The sequence below is a fragment of the Bombina bombina genome, chromosome 3 (genome assembly GCF_027579735.1).
Source record: "Bombina bombina isolate aBomBom1 chromosome 3, aBomBom1.pri, whole genome shotgun sequence".
NCBI lineage: Eukaryota > Metazoa > Chordata > Amphibia > Anura > Bombinatoridae > Bombina > Bombina bombina.
The window spans coordinates 710,304,283-710,316,700 of record NC_069501.1 but is presented as its reverse complement, the minus strand read 5'-3'; positions in this window follow the sequence as shown (position 1 = coordinate 710,316,700).

Below are 12,418 nucleotides of genomic sequence, written 5' to 3'. Positions count from 1 at the left end.
CTCTATTTTATGCTCTCTCCCCTCCTCTCTCTCTCCCCTCTCTTTTGCTCTCTCTCTCCCCCCCCCCCTCTCTCTCTCTCTCTCTCTCTCCCTCTCTCTCTCTCTCCCCCTCTCTATCTCCCCCCCTCTCTCTCTCCCCCCTCTCTCTCTCTCCCCCCTCTCTCTCTCTCTCCCCCTCTCTCTCTCTGCCCCTCCTTTATCTCTCTCTCCCCCTCTCTCTCTACCCCCCTCTCTCTCTACCCCCCTCTCTCTCTCCCCCCCCTCTCTCTCCCCCCCTCTCTCTCTCCCCCCTCTCTCTCCCCCCTCTCTCCCCCCCCTCTCTCTCCCCCCTCTCTCTCTCCCCTCCCTCTCTCTCCCCTCCCTCGCTCTCTCTCTCTCCCCCTCCCTCTCTCTCTCTCACCCCTCCCTCCCTCTCTCTCCCCCCTCTCTCTCTCCCCTCTCTTTTTATCTCTCCCCCTCTCTATCTCTCTCCCTTTTAGCTTGCGAGTGACCGTGCCCAGCCACGCCCCCTTCACGGCCCTTCCCATCTGGCCATGCCCCTTCATGTCCGACCACGCCCCCCGATCAAGCCCGGCCACGCCCACCTCTGCCGCAGATCAGGTAGGGATCTCAAAGGCCAGGTGTGTTTGTCCTCGTGCTGTCTCTACTGCGCATGACAGCTTCGGACAAACACACTTGGCCTTTTATATAATAGGATAGCTATAATGGTTAATTTCTGCATGACAGCATATCAAAGTGGTGGCTCTGCACAACATAGTAAATCAGTGGTGGTTCTGCATAATGAATAAAACAGTTGTCACAATATATAAAACACATGAACCTGAAGGTAGGATGACCTCTTTTCTTTTTCACCATTTTACCTAGGGGCCCATTTATTAAGCTCCATATTTATTAAGCTCCTAAAGGCTCGCCAGAAACATCAGTTATGAAGCAGTGGTCAAAAGACCGCTGCTCCATAACCTGTCCGCCTGCTCTGAGGAGGCGGACAGAACTCGCGTGAAATCAACCTGATCGAATACGATCGGGTTGATTGACACCCCCTGCTAGCTGCTGGTGCAATGCTGAATGCATTCAGCGATGTCTGTCGGGCATGATCCGCTGATCGGATCATGTCAGACAGGCATTTCATAAATAGGCCCCCTAGACTGATATGAGAATGTCTAAAAGGAAAATGTAACATGCTGCAGTCGGACAAGTTCTCAGGCAGAGGACTTGTCTACCTGCAATAACCACTAAGCAAAATTTAAGACTTCAAAAGAGCTCTGTTGTTCAGTCTGGCCCCCTGAGTTTGGGCAACTAATTATGTGACAGCAGGACATGCCAATCAAACTGATCAAGCAAGTTTGAGGAGATTTATCTCTGCTACCTAGGATGAGAAACAGATATTGCTTGTTAAATTTGTGCTTGTGGATTCACTCTAACAATACTGAACTGTGAGTTCTCAGAAGCTGTGAATGCACCTTGATACATTTTTCAAGCCCTACAATAGATCACATTGACTTGCAGGGGACCAGTACAACACATATTTTGACAAGTGTCACTGCATAGTAATGATAATGAACATTCATACACTAATAATTTATGCAACACTCTGCACTATATGATAATGCCAGACATCTATACACATGCTACACTGTTGTGTGTACATGTTTAAGAGTACCTAATTTATCTTGCACTGTATAACAATGCTGAGGGTTTATACACTAAAAAACAGAGTAGTGCCAACTCTATGCACAATCTGCTGCATAATGATGCAGAACATTTATACACTGAAAATGAACACACTGCACTGTATGTTTATTATGCCAATTATCTATAAACTGAACAAGGATTTGTCTTGCAGTAAGTTGTATGATTGTCAGTGCTCCTACGAATGCCCATCATCTCCAGTTATAAGTCATACTTATTATCCTTTGGATGGAGGTGAGTCACACTGCAGTCACTGGCTCCACCAATTTTTATGAAGGGGCTGTGCAGATTTCAGGCAGATGTTTCCAGCTGTTCTGGCTCACCTGCACTCTCTTCCTCCCTATGTTTCAGGGGTGTCTCCTCCCATTCTAGCCATAATTCCACCACATATTGCCCCTAATATGAAGCCCAAATTAGGCAGCTTTAAAAAAAAAAAAAATAACACGTTAAATAGGAAAAAATGATGTCATGCTCCAAATCCCTAGTCTGTCTCTATTGTAGCTCCTGCATTTCAGATCTGGCAGGTTTTAGAGATAGACCTTCCTGGGAGCCAAGGGGTTATCCTTCCCATAGCCCTAACCCAATCCTTATGCTAACCATAAACTGTATCCCAAACCATGTCAGATAGCAGGGAGCACTAAATCCAATCCCTCACCTAATACACTTCTATGGGGGTGCACTATAAAATTCATAGTGGATATTGCTCAAGCATCAAGCCAATGGTGTACTAAGCTGTTGGTGCACCAAACCAATAATGTACAAGTAGTTTAGTTCTGTGCTATTAATAATAGTGTTTAACTTCAAGTATTATTACATTTTGCATCGGTACTTTGGATTGTGCTCAAATTCAAAACTTAACTCACTACGAGTGCAATGAATGCACTAATAGCTCTCCTTGAGGTATCCATTAAAGGGACATGTTAGTGAAAATCAAACTTTCGTGATTCAGATAGGGCATTTAATTTTTTAATTTTTTTTCCATTTGAAAAGCTACATTTTATTTTTATTGGGTTTTAGTTTTTGCAAAGTATATTCACATTTTAAGTTAAACACATACACGGTTTTATTAAATAGAAAAGTGCTACTGTTGTTAAAAAGTAAATGGAAACACCTAAACAATTAGTTTTTTTGTCAAAATCTTTACCATGTAAACAGGTTTCTACCTTCAGCACATTTGCTTATGACCCTCAATAGTTAAGATATTTACTAATTGGTAAAAACAGAATATCATGATTTTGGAAAGTACATGAGATTGTACTGTGTGTCTGAAAGATTTTATATAAGTACACATTAAAAATATATAAATATAATGCACCTTTAAAAAGGAAATGTGATCTTAAATATGAAATCTTAGATGCTAGACAAAAAAAAAAAAAAAAAAACACATTCAGCAAAGCTGCTCAGTGTTCTTGCCCATAAATGCTGCACACTTTACATATTATGTGCGTGCATATTTCTGTTCAGGTAGTTTAAGTGCACTGTGGTAATCTCACATGTGTAATTCCATTTAAATATTAGTCTTAATGCTACTGATACTGTACTGCATCATAAGCCACCTATAGCATTTAAGAGATTGGCACCAGTTCACTTATAAGACCCACTAGATCCATTAATAAAGGGATGCTGGAGGGTGCTGTGCAGGTTTTTTGTAGATAATATTTATGTGACAGCCTAGCTTTCCGTACATGCTGTAAAGTATGCCCAATGTTACCTACAAATTAATGATTTATCAAAGGGTTAAAAGTTAGGGCAGCTATTAAATCTTGAAATACACAAAAATCCATGTTAGCATAAGACTGTTTCGTGCCTGTGGGTAGATTGTATGCAAAATATGCTTACACACACGTGTCACTATAATCATTTCACATTCTGGACCTGTTAGTTTCGACTAGTATTTAAAATTTTTTTTTTTAAGATTTCCTTTTTACAAGTATCATGCTTTTTATTTGGCAAAAAAATAAATACCTTTAATGCATATGTATGATATCAAGTTTAAAGAAAATCCTACTATTGATTACTGGAGTCAGTGTTCAGCATTATAAATGATAACAATGTTAATAGAAAAGAGACAAAATGTACTATATGGACTATAAAATTGGTTTCCCCTTAATGTGTTCCCAATTACTTGTTTTACCGGCTGCAGGGTATAAATATATGGAAAACTGTGTTTATATTTATTTTTGTACATGAAAAAGAACTAAAAATGCCCATTTTAATAAACTGAGCTATTATTATACATCTTTGAATATAAGGCTGGTACAGTACTTGGGGAATTATTTTATCAGGTGATTGTCCCTTTTGGATTTAGGCTCGCTCATTTGAGTCTGCCAACTGATATTTATAAAGCAGCTTTAAGCACTGCCTCCTAAACCCTTCTCTAGTAGCCTTTATTTAAAAATAATTAGCCCGAGGGGGGCAACATTGCATGAGCAATTCTAAATATGGGGAGCAAATGCACCCCACAATTTGCGATGAAATGCAGACAAGTTCACAACATGTGAACCTTGTCCATCCTCAAATTGATGAATCTAGCCCGTAGAGAGAGAGAGGCGATTCTGGTTTCCATAGCTGCTCTTATATTTGTATCTATTTTTTTCAGTATATGTGGTGGTTTTATAAGGCAAAATCAGCTATTTCAAAAAGGTACAGGAGCTATTTGTAAACATTCCAGCAGGTAAAATGTATTACTGGAAACATATTATAATACAATGTCCCTTTAAAGTAATTTGTTATGTATGCATCAGAAATGAATCACTGTATTATAAAATATCTGTAAACAAAACATTTTAAAAACAGTTAAAACTAATTTTGATAGTAACTTTTGCATTGTTTGGTAATATTAAGCAATCACAGTACAGCATGTAGGAGGGTCAGAGTTCTGAATTCCACAGAATTCCCTCCAGACTCTCTATGGAAGTGAGAAAACTACAACTTTCAGATATAAATTACAGGAAAAGCAGACTAAATAAATAAATAAAGTGCATTGTAATATTTTGCTATGTATGATTAAATATTGAGTTTTATGTCCCCTGATTGCTTGATGCGAATACTGTTCCTTTTGAGATTGCTTTACGGAGCATGGTTCCTGAATAAAGCGTTCTTGTGCTTTTGCAGTTAATAAAGTTGTGGCATTTAATTTTAAACAACTTTCCAATTTACTTTTATCATCCAATTTGCTTTGTTCTCTTGCTATCCTTTGTTTAAAGCTAAACCTAGGAGGCTCATATGCTAATTTCTAAGAACTTGAAAGTCGCCTCTTATCTGAATGCATTTGACAGTTTTTCACAACCAGAGGGCGTTAGTTCAGGTGTGCTCTATAGATAACATTGTGCTCATACCCAAGGAGTTACTTTTGAGAGGGCACTGATTGGCTAAAATGCAAGTGAGTATTAGCAGGTTTTGTCTGGCCAGACCAGTGAGCTGTGGCTTGCTGCTATTTTTGCTTTTATTCTATTTTAAATTGTAGTTTTTAACTGAAGTTTCGAACACATTCCCAGCTGACTTTTTTTATGGTTTTGAATATCGCCACATACAATATTGTATTGTATGCCCTAGTGCGTTCTCTGTAACAATCTATATTTCACTGTTTTTTACAAAATAAAATATTTTATTTAAGACACAGTTTTTTGTCACATCGATTTATATTAGCGCTGTTAGTGTGTTTTGATATTCTAGTTCGTTACAGTGGATCATGTCCGCCAGACACTTGATAAATCAGTCCCTATGTGTTGATAACATTCTATCAGCATAAACAGCTTTAGACATAAGTAAGCATAAGTGGTATAAATGGTATAATGGATAACATATGGGGATATGGTCATCTTAAAATGCATTGTTGATAATTATAGAGGCAGCCTTCATTTATCACCAAGAGTTATTGTTGTAAAGCACTTATAATTCTACCTTGTATTATGCTTGTGGAGCCATCTAATAGTCAATAAATAGGCTGTCAAGGTGCCCGTGGTAGAGAATTGGTGTTATAATAACAGTGTACAATTTTACAAGAATTGGGGTACATGCATGTGTCAAGTAATCATTGTTAAATCATATATCTGTAAAAATACGAAGCCTCAAATATCAAGTGTGGGATGGGATTTATAACTTTTAGTGATATGCAGTTCTCTCTTAAGTCTTGGGGCATGAGCTGCAGCATGAGGACTAATCGTAAGCTAATACCTTTAGGTCCTGCCTGGTGTAAAGTATTCGTATATAAGGGGGATTTGTGATGACTGAGTTTAAATGTTACCCCACTAATTTGGGTGCGTTTGGAGCAAATTCCTGCTATGGCAAAAAGAAACAAATATCAGTGCACCATCAAATCCCCGGGGCCCCATGTCAAAACTTTTCTATATTGTTTTGAAATAATTAGGTATTTTGGCATTTCAACCATTGAACATAAGGGGCTCTATTTAACAAGCTCCGTAGGGAGCTTGATGGCCCCTGTTTCGCCAGAAACAGCAGTTATGAAGCAGCTGTCACAAAGACCGCTGCTCCATAACCTGTCCGCCTGTTCTGAGAAGGCGGACAGACATCGCCACAATACAACCCGATCGAGTACGATCGGGTTGATTGACACCCCCCTGCTGGCGGCCCATTGGCCGCGAGTCTGCAGGGGGCGGCGTTGCACCAGCAGCTCTTGTGAGCTGCTGGTGCAATGCTGAATACGCTGAGCGTATTGCTCGCCATATTCAGCGAGGTCTGGCAGACCTGATCCGCAGTGTCGGATCAGGTCCGCCAGACCTTGATAAATATGCCCCAAGGTGTCAAGCTAGACTGCAGTCCAGTATAGCCTAAGTTGCATAACAGTTAGCAGGTCAACTCTAACAATATTATCACTCCTGCCGCGTTAACATAATAATCTAAACCCTTTGCAACATAGCATAATTATAACTTACATGGATATGGTACACTACATGCACCAAGAAGAATACTGGCTATGGCAGATTATCTCATATTGGCATGTTTATTATTTGCATCAAACGTTTCCATATAGTTCCAAAACAGATTTCTTCCGACTTCTTTTGTGTTATGGTTGGACTCATTCCTATTTATATAGAGTCGGATGAGAGGTTAAAGGATAAGCAGCGTGTTGGTGCTTGTTATTTGCTCTGCTATCTTGCTGTAGATATGTTCTTTGAGTAAAGGAGCAAAACATTTACTGACTGTCTCTTTATTAAACCTAGAAAGGGCAATTGTTCTTTTATCCGGGGGTAGGTTCTTTGTCTGCGATGTCGAGATATAAACTAGTCCATGTCCCAATTTAGATGTTGTATTGTATGCCTCAATTTGTAGTGTTCCAGGAAAATGTGGTGATAGTTCAATATATATGGATCTGGAGGTAGAGAAAGGCTCATGTTGTATATCAGTTTCTGTTGTGTTGCTTTTGGTAAGGACCAGATGACTTGATGTCTTTTCTGTACTGGGGCCCTGTAAGACCATCTTTAGGTTTCCTGAGAGTAAGTGCGTATGCTGCAATAGTAAATTACCAGTCTGCCCGTTTCTTCCTTCAGGTGGATGCTTGGTGTGAGTACTTTTGAGTTCAGTCGTCAAAACTCAATTGTTGCAAGGGACTAAAAGAGAGCTTATGTTGGCCGTCTGGCGTTGTAAAGTGTGTCTGATCCGGAGGTCCCGTTTTCTGCTTGTTATGTTGCACTGTTTGTAAATGCTCATCTAATGAGAAGAGCATCAGCCTTGTGGGATCCCGAGACTCATCGTTAGATATTATGGAAAATTGTCCCTGGTACAGGCTTTGTAGCTGCTGTTCCGATGATGCTTTGTCTAGCAATCTTTGCATGAGGGCCTCAAGCTTCCAATAGCGTGTGTCGTAACGCTGCCACATGGTCTCTGTATCCATCTGTGTCTGGTATAACACTGTAATATACAATTTCTTTGATGCCGTTTGATGTTAGCTCCAATGGTGCTGAGTGATATAGGTATGTTGTATCCAGTTATGGTCGAATACCTCAGCGTGCTGAGGGGGGAAAGCTGCCTGGTATAAGCCACTGCTTCCGGCCTATGTTGCCCAATCCTGGGCTCTGATTTCACGTATACAGTACAAAAAGCAGTGATATGCTCACAATAGAGCAGAATATTGATATTATAGTTGAGGGTTGCTTTTTATCTGTAGGATGAAGTAAAAATTTGGAGGATTGATGTCTAATCTATCAGAGCATGTGGAGAGTGCGACTTCTCAGGATCGCTGCATGGACACAGCCCCCGGGATGATCTATCTTTTTAAACAAAAAATTCTGGAGTAGTCTGTCCCTTTAAAATTATACTGCATGCTAAAAAAGAAAGATTTGACTGCATTATGATGCTTTGGTTAAAATATTTAACTCTCGACTTGTAATAGCAGTTTGTGTTATGCTCTTTGTTAGAGGTTGCGCAAAAGATAACACACCCATTACTATTGTTTGCACTCGATTTGTAATCTAGCCCTGCATGGTCCATTATTACTAAAGTCATAACATTATTGTAATATACATTATTTATTTTGCTGTTTTTTTTTATATATAAAATACATCTGAAAATCGCACTTGTTCTACTTTCTCCCAGGAAGGCTTGGGTTAATACTAATATATACTTTTCTGTATCTGCTCAAATTCTTTATATGTGTATTAGTTTGTCATTGCCTAGCATAAATTCTTTTGTTGTGGGGAGAAAGGGAAATCAGTGAAGGATTCTCTTGGTATCATTTATTGAAGGATCAGCAATGCACTACTGGTTTCTAACTGAACTTATGGGTGAGCCAATGACAATCCGTATATTTATGCAGCTACCAATCAGCAGCTAGAACCTGTTCTTTGCTGTTCCTGAGCTTACCTAGATAAACCTTTCAGCAAAGGATAACAAGAGAAGGAAGCAAATTAAAGAATAGAAGTAAATTGGAAAGTTGTTTAAAATTGTATGCTCTGTCTGAATCATAAATATCTAATTATGACTTTACTGTCCCTTTAATTACTAAATTCTCAGAAATTAAGTTTTATTATTATACAGCAATTTGTATTTAGTGTCCCTTTGAGTAAGAATGTCATGCTTTACAAGTGTCCAGTGTCTTTTGGATCTATGAAACACCAAAGTGACTTATTTTTTTTTTGAAAAATATTTTTTTATTGAGGTTAAAGTAAAAGGTAACAAACAGTGAGCCAACAGCACAGGTTACGTACAAAATACAGAGTAGTATGAGCGCTTAATACAGTAGACAGAGATTATGCAATCCACGTACTTATGGTAAGTATTGAGAAAAAGGTGATGCAATTTACAGTAACCAACCTGTGCAGGGGTAGGAGTGAGCTCTAATTTTTTCCATAGACCAACCACTACCGGATATAAAAAGGTATATTAAAACATAAGTATATATATTTAGGAATCCTAATGATAAGGCAAATAATGTGTAAGGGAATAGAGGATTATGGAAAGTTGAAGAACCCTTGATAGAGGGAGCCCATAGGTTCAATTGTTCAATAAAGAAACTCAACATTATTCACTGGTAGTGGTATGGTTTAAGGGGGGGGGCGGGAGATCAGTGGGCCAGAGCCACTTTCAGTTTAGGGGGGGATTTTAGGGGGGGTGGGCCGTAGTGAGAATGGGGAGAATATAGATATCTTAAGGGCTAGGAGACTTATAAGGGTCTCATAGTAAGGTTACTTAATCAAAAGCTCAAATGTTTACACAAGTGGGTATAATATAGGTGACATCATAAAGAGGATCCATATGGGGGTAGAAAACCATTACACCTGAGTCCAGAAGCTAAACAGTAATAAGGTCAGGAGATATTGTGTCTGGTATAATGCAATGTATAAGTAATCCAGCCTTTGCTCTAGCTTTTGGGCTTGTGGATAGACATAAAATATGCAAGTTATGATTCCAGACATATGTGGCTAATATAAAGGCAGAGGAGTGGTTTGTTACTTACAGCCTATATAGGACTTAAGTAAAGGGTTATAGCGTAAATGTTAGGATGGCACATAAATAAATTGCATGCAGCTTGGGGGAGACATGTGTTTAAAAGCTATAAATATAATATTTTGTGGGTATGGAGAGGCTGCCGTATAGGCTAGAAGGTGAAGAGCGTTAATCATGCAGCATAGGTATAGCTTAACTATGATGTGGCATAACATACACATTGTATTTAAACTTTATAGCTGTATGCATAGGATTCGTAAGGAATCAGGTTTCAACTGCAAGGGGTCCTTTCTAGAAGAAAATAACGATTTCATCCATCACTTAGTCAAATCTTTAACACTTAAGGGCAATTTAAGTACTTAAGTAAATGTCCTCCATCATGCAATATGTAGATAAAATAATAACAAAAAAAAGAAAAAATAGTCACAGCAGACATTGTTAAAACCACATCCTATTAAATAAGATAAGAACACACAATATAACTTAACGGTATTGTTGCCTATAAGAGACTGGTAGCATAACATAGGAAGGGAAAAGGGTCTTTTAAACTTGGAGATAATAAATGTCCAGTACACCACTTAGAAGCAAAGATGAGGTTATGAGGTCATCTAACCAATACCAGATTTTGAATCCTCTGAACCAGATGGATGAAGTTTATACATGAGGCTCAGTGTTTGTCCCAGGGCACGTTCAAGGGCAGAGAATACCTCAGTGGGATGGCGATGGGAGCTGCTAGGAGTAGTAAATGAGACCAAGTCCCTAATTAGTGATTTCTCTCTATTCCAATTGAAAATCTCTAGAGGAAGGAGTATGCAGCTCAATCATAGTTGCGTGTGTGTGTAGCGTGTCTTGTGGCCCGCTATCAGGTATTGTCCCGGTATCTAGGAACTTAATGTGGGGCAGCTCACCCATAGACTCTGAGGAGCGCTGACCAGTTGGTGCTGCACCCTCTTTTGGGATCTGTATTCTAGTGGTCTGAAGGGGAGTCTCCAGGCTTCCGTGTTGTAGGGTTGTCTGCGAAGCTTGTGGTAGATGTCTCGCTAGTTCCATTACCGCCAGCAAGCTTTGTCGGAGGTCAGCGAAATGATCATCTAAGCATTGGAGTATCAAGATCTCCCACTCTTCTCTGCCCTCCATGTCCTTGTTGAGGCATGAGGGGCACACAATGTCAGCCATAGACAGGGGTTGCAGAGATTATTATCTAATATGTTCCGTTAGCGAAGCTGTGACCCAAATACTAGCAAGGAAAACATAGAAGGGGGGTGGGCTCGGGGGATCAGCAGTCCTGAATATACGCTGCAAAACTTTTGTAATAAACAGGGCAGCAAGACAGGCACGGCAAAAGTGAAGAGAGGAGTAGTCCGGTTGCAGGTCCAGATTTCCTCCTACTAGTCAATCCACCCATAGTCCGTCTCGCAGTCCTATGTCAGGATATTCCACTGCACTACGTTGCATAGAGAGGCTTAAGATGGCGTCTTACTTCTGAAAGTCTCAGAGCCGCTTCATGTAGGAGCCTTGTGTCAGAGCTATGCCCTCAGGTTATCTATCTAATGAGCTGGAGTAGGTTCACAGCAAATACATCTTGCGGTAGAGCAGGAGTTGGTCATTTTCTGAGTGAAAAAAAAAATAGCTTTTTTGATCGTTTAATACAATGCTTGGTTCAGGAGCTCTACATAAAAGTGTCTACTCCATTCGGCATGTGGCTCCGCCCCCCAAAGTGACTTATTTTTAAAGAAAGCAAATTATACTATGAAACCCAAATATTTTATTTCAAGATTCAGATACGGCATGCAGTTTTAAAAACAATTTTCAATTTATATTCTATTTCGCTTCATTTTCTATACCTCCATTGTTGAAGGAGCAGCAATGCACTACTGGGAGCTAGCTGAACACATTGGGTGAGCCAATGACAAGATACATATATGGGCAGCCACCAATCATTAGCTAGCTCCCAGTAGTGCATTGCTGCTCTTGAGCCTACCTATATATGCTTTTCGAGAAAGAGAAGGAAGCAAATAGATAAAATATGTAAATTAATTTGGAAAGTTGTTTAAAATTACATCCTCTATTTGAATCGTAGAAATTTAATGACTTTGCTGCCCCTTTAAAGCTAAATTATCATAGAACCAAAAAAAAACCTTTAGTTATATATTTCAAAGAAAACCCGGCTAAGATCCTCAGTAGGTTTACATGTTGTCTAAGGATTTATTTCCAAGTTCCCAAACCTCAGCTTCCCTAGATCAGATAGGAAGTAGAGTATCAGCTTCCTGTGGAGTGAAGAAGGAAAACATCTGCTGGAGTTCTCAGCATCAGATCTCATGCAGAGCAAGACAGTTACTGGCAGCCAGGCCAAATAAGACATAAATTAAAGCAGAGAGACCACTAAAACAGGATGTTGTACTGAAAGTAGCTATTATTATTATTATTATTATTATTAGCAGTTATTTGTAGAGCTATAGGTTCTAAGGCATAAATCTGTATGAGAAGGGACATACAGGTCAAATATGAAATGTGCATAAGTGCATTTAAATGTTGAAGCATTTTTACAATACACTTGTATTATTTAAAATGATTTTATTAAAAGTGATTAACATATGTAGGAACATATGTAGATATGCTGAACTCCCAATAATCCCAGATATTGCAGGAGGGTCACAAGTTGCAAGCTCAGTCTGATTTCCCTCCTACAGCTGCCCCTGTCAGGGCAAATGTTCTATCTTCCATGGTATGCCCAGCCCATGACACACACATCTCCACTTAACCACACCCATTTTTACCTGGTCCTGCCCACTGCTACCCCTGCCCCACTTACTTGATACAGCTT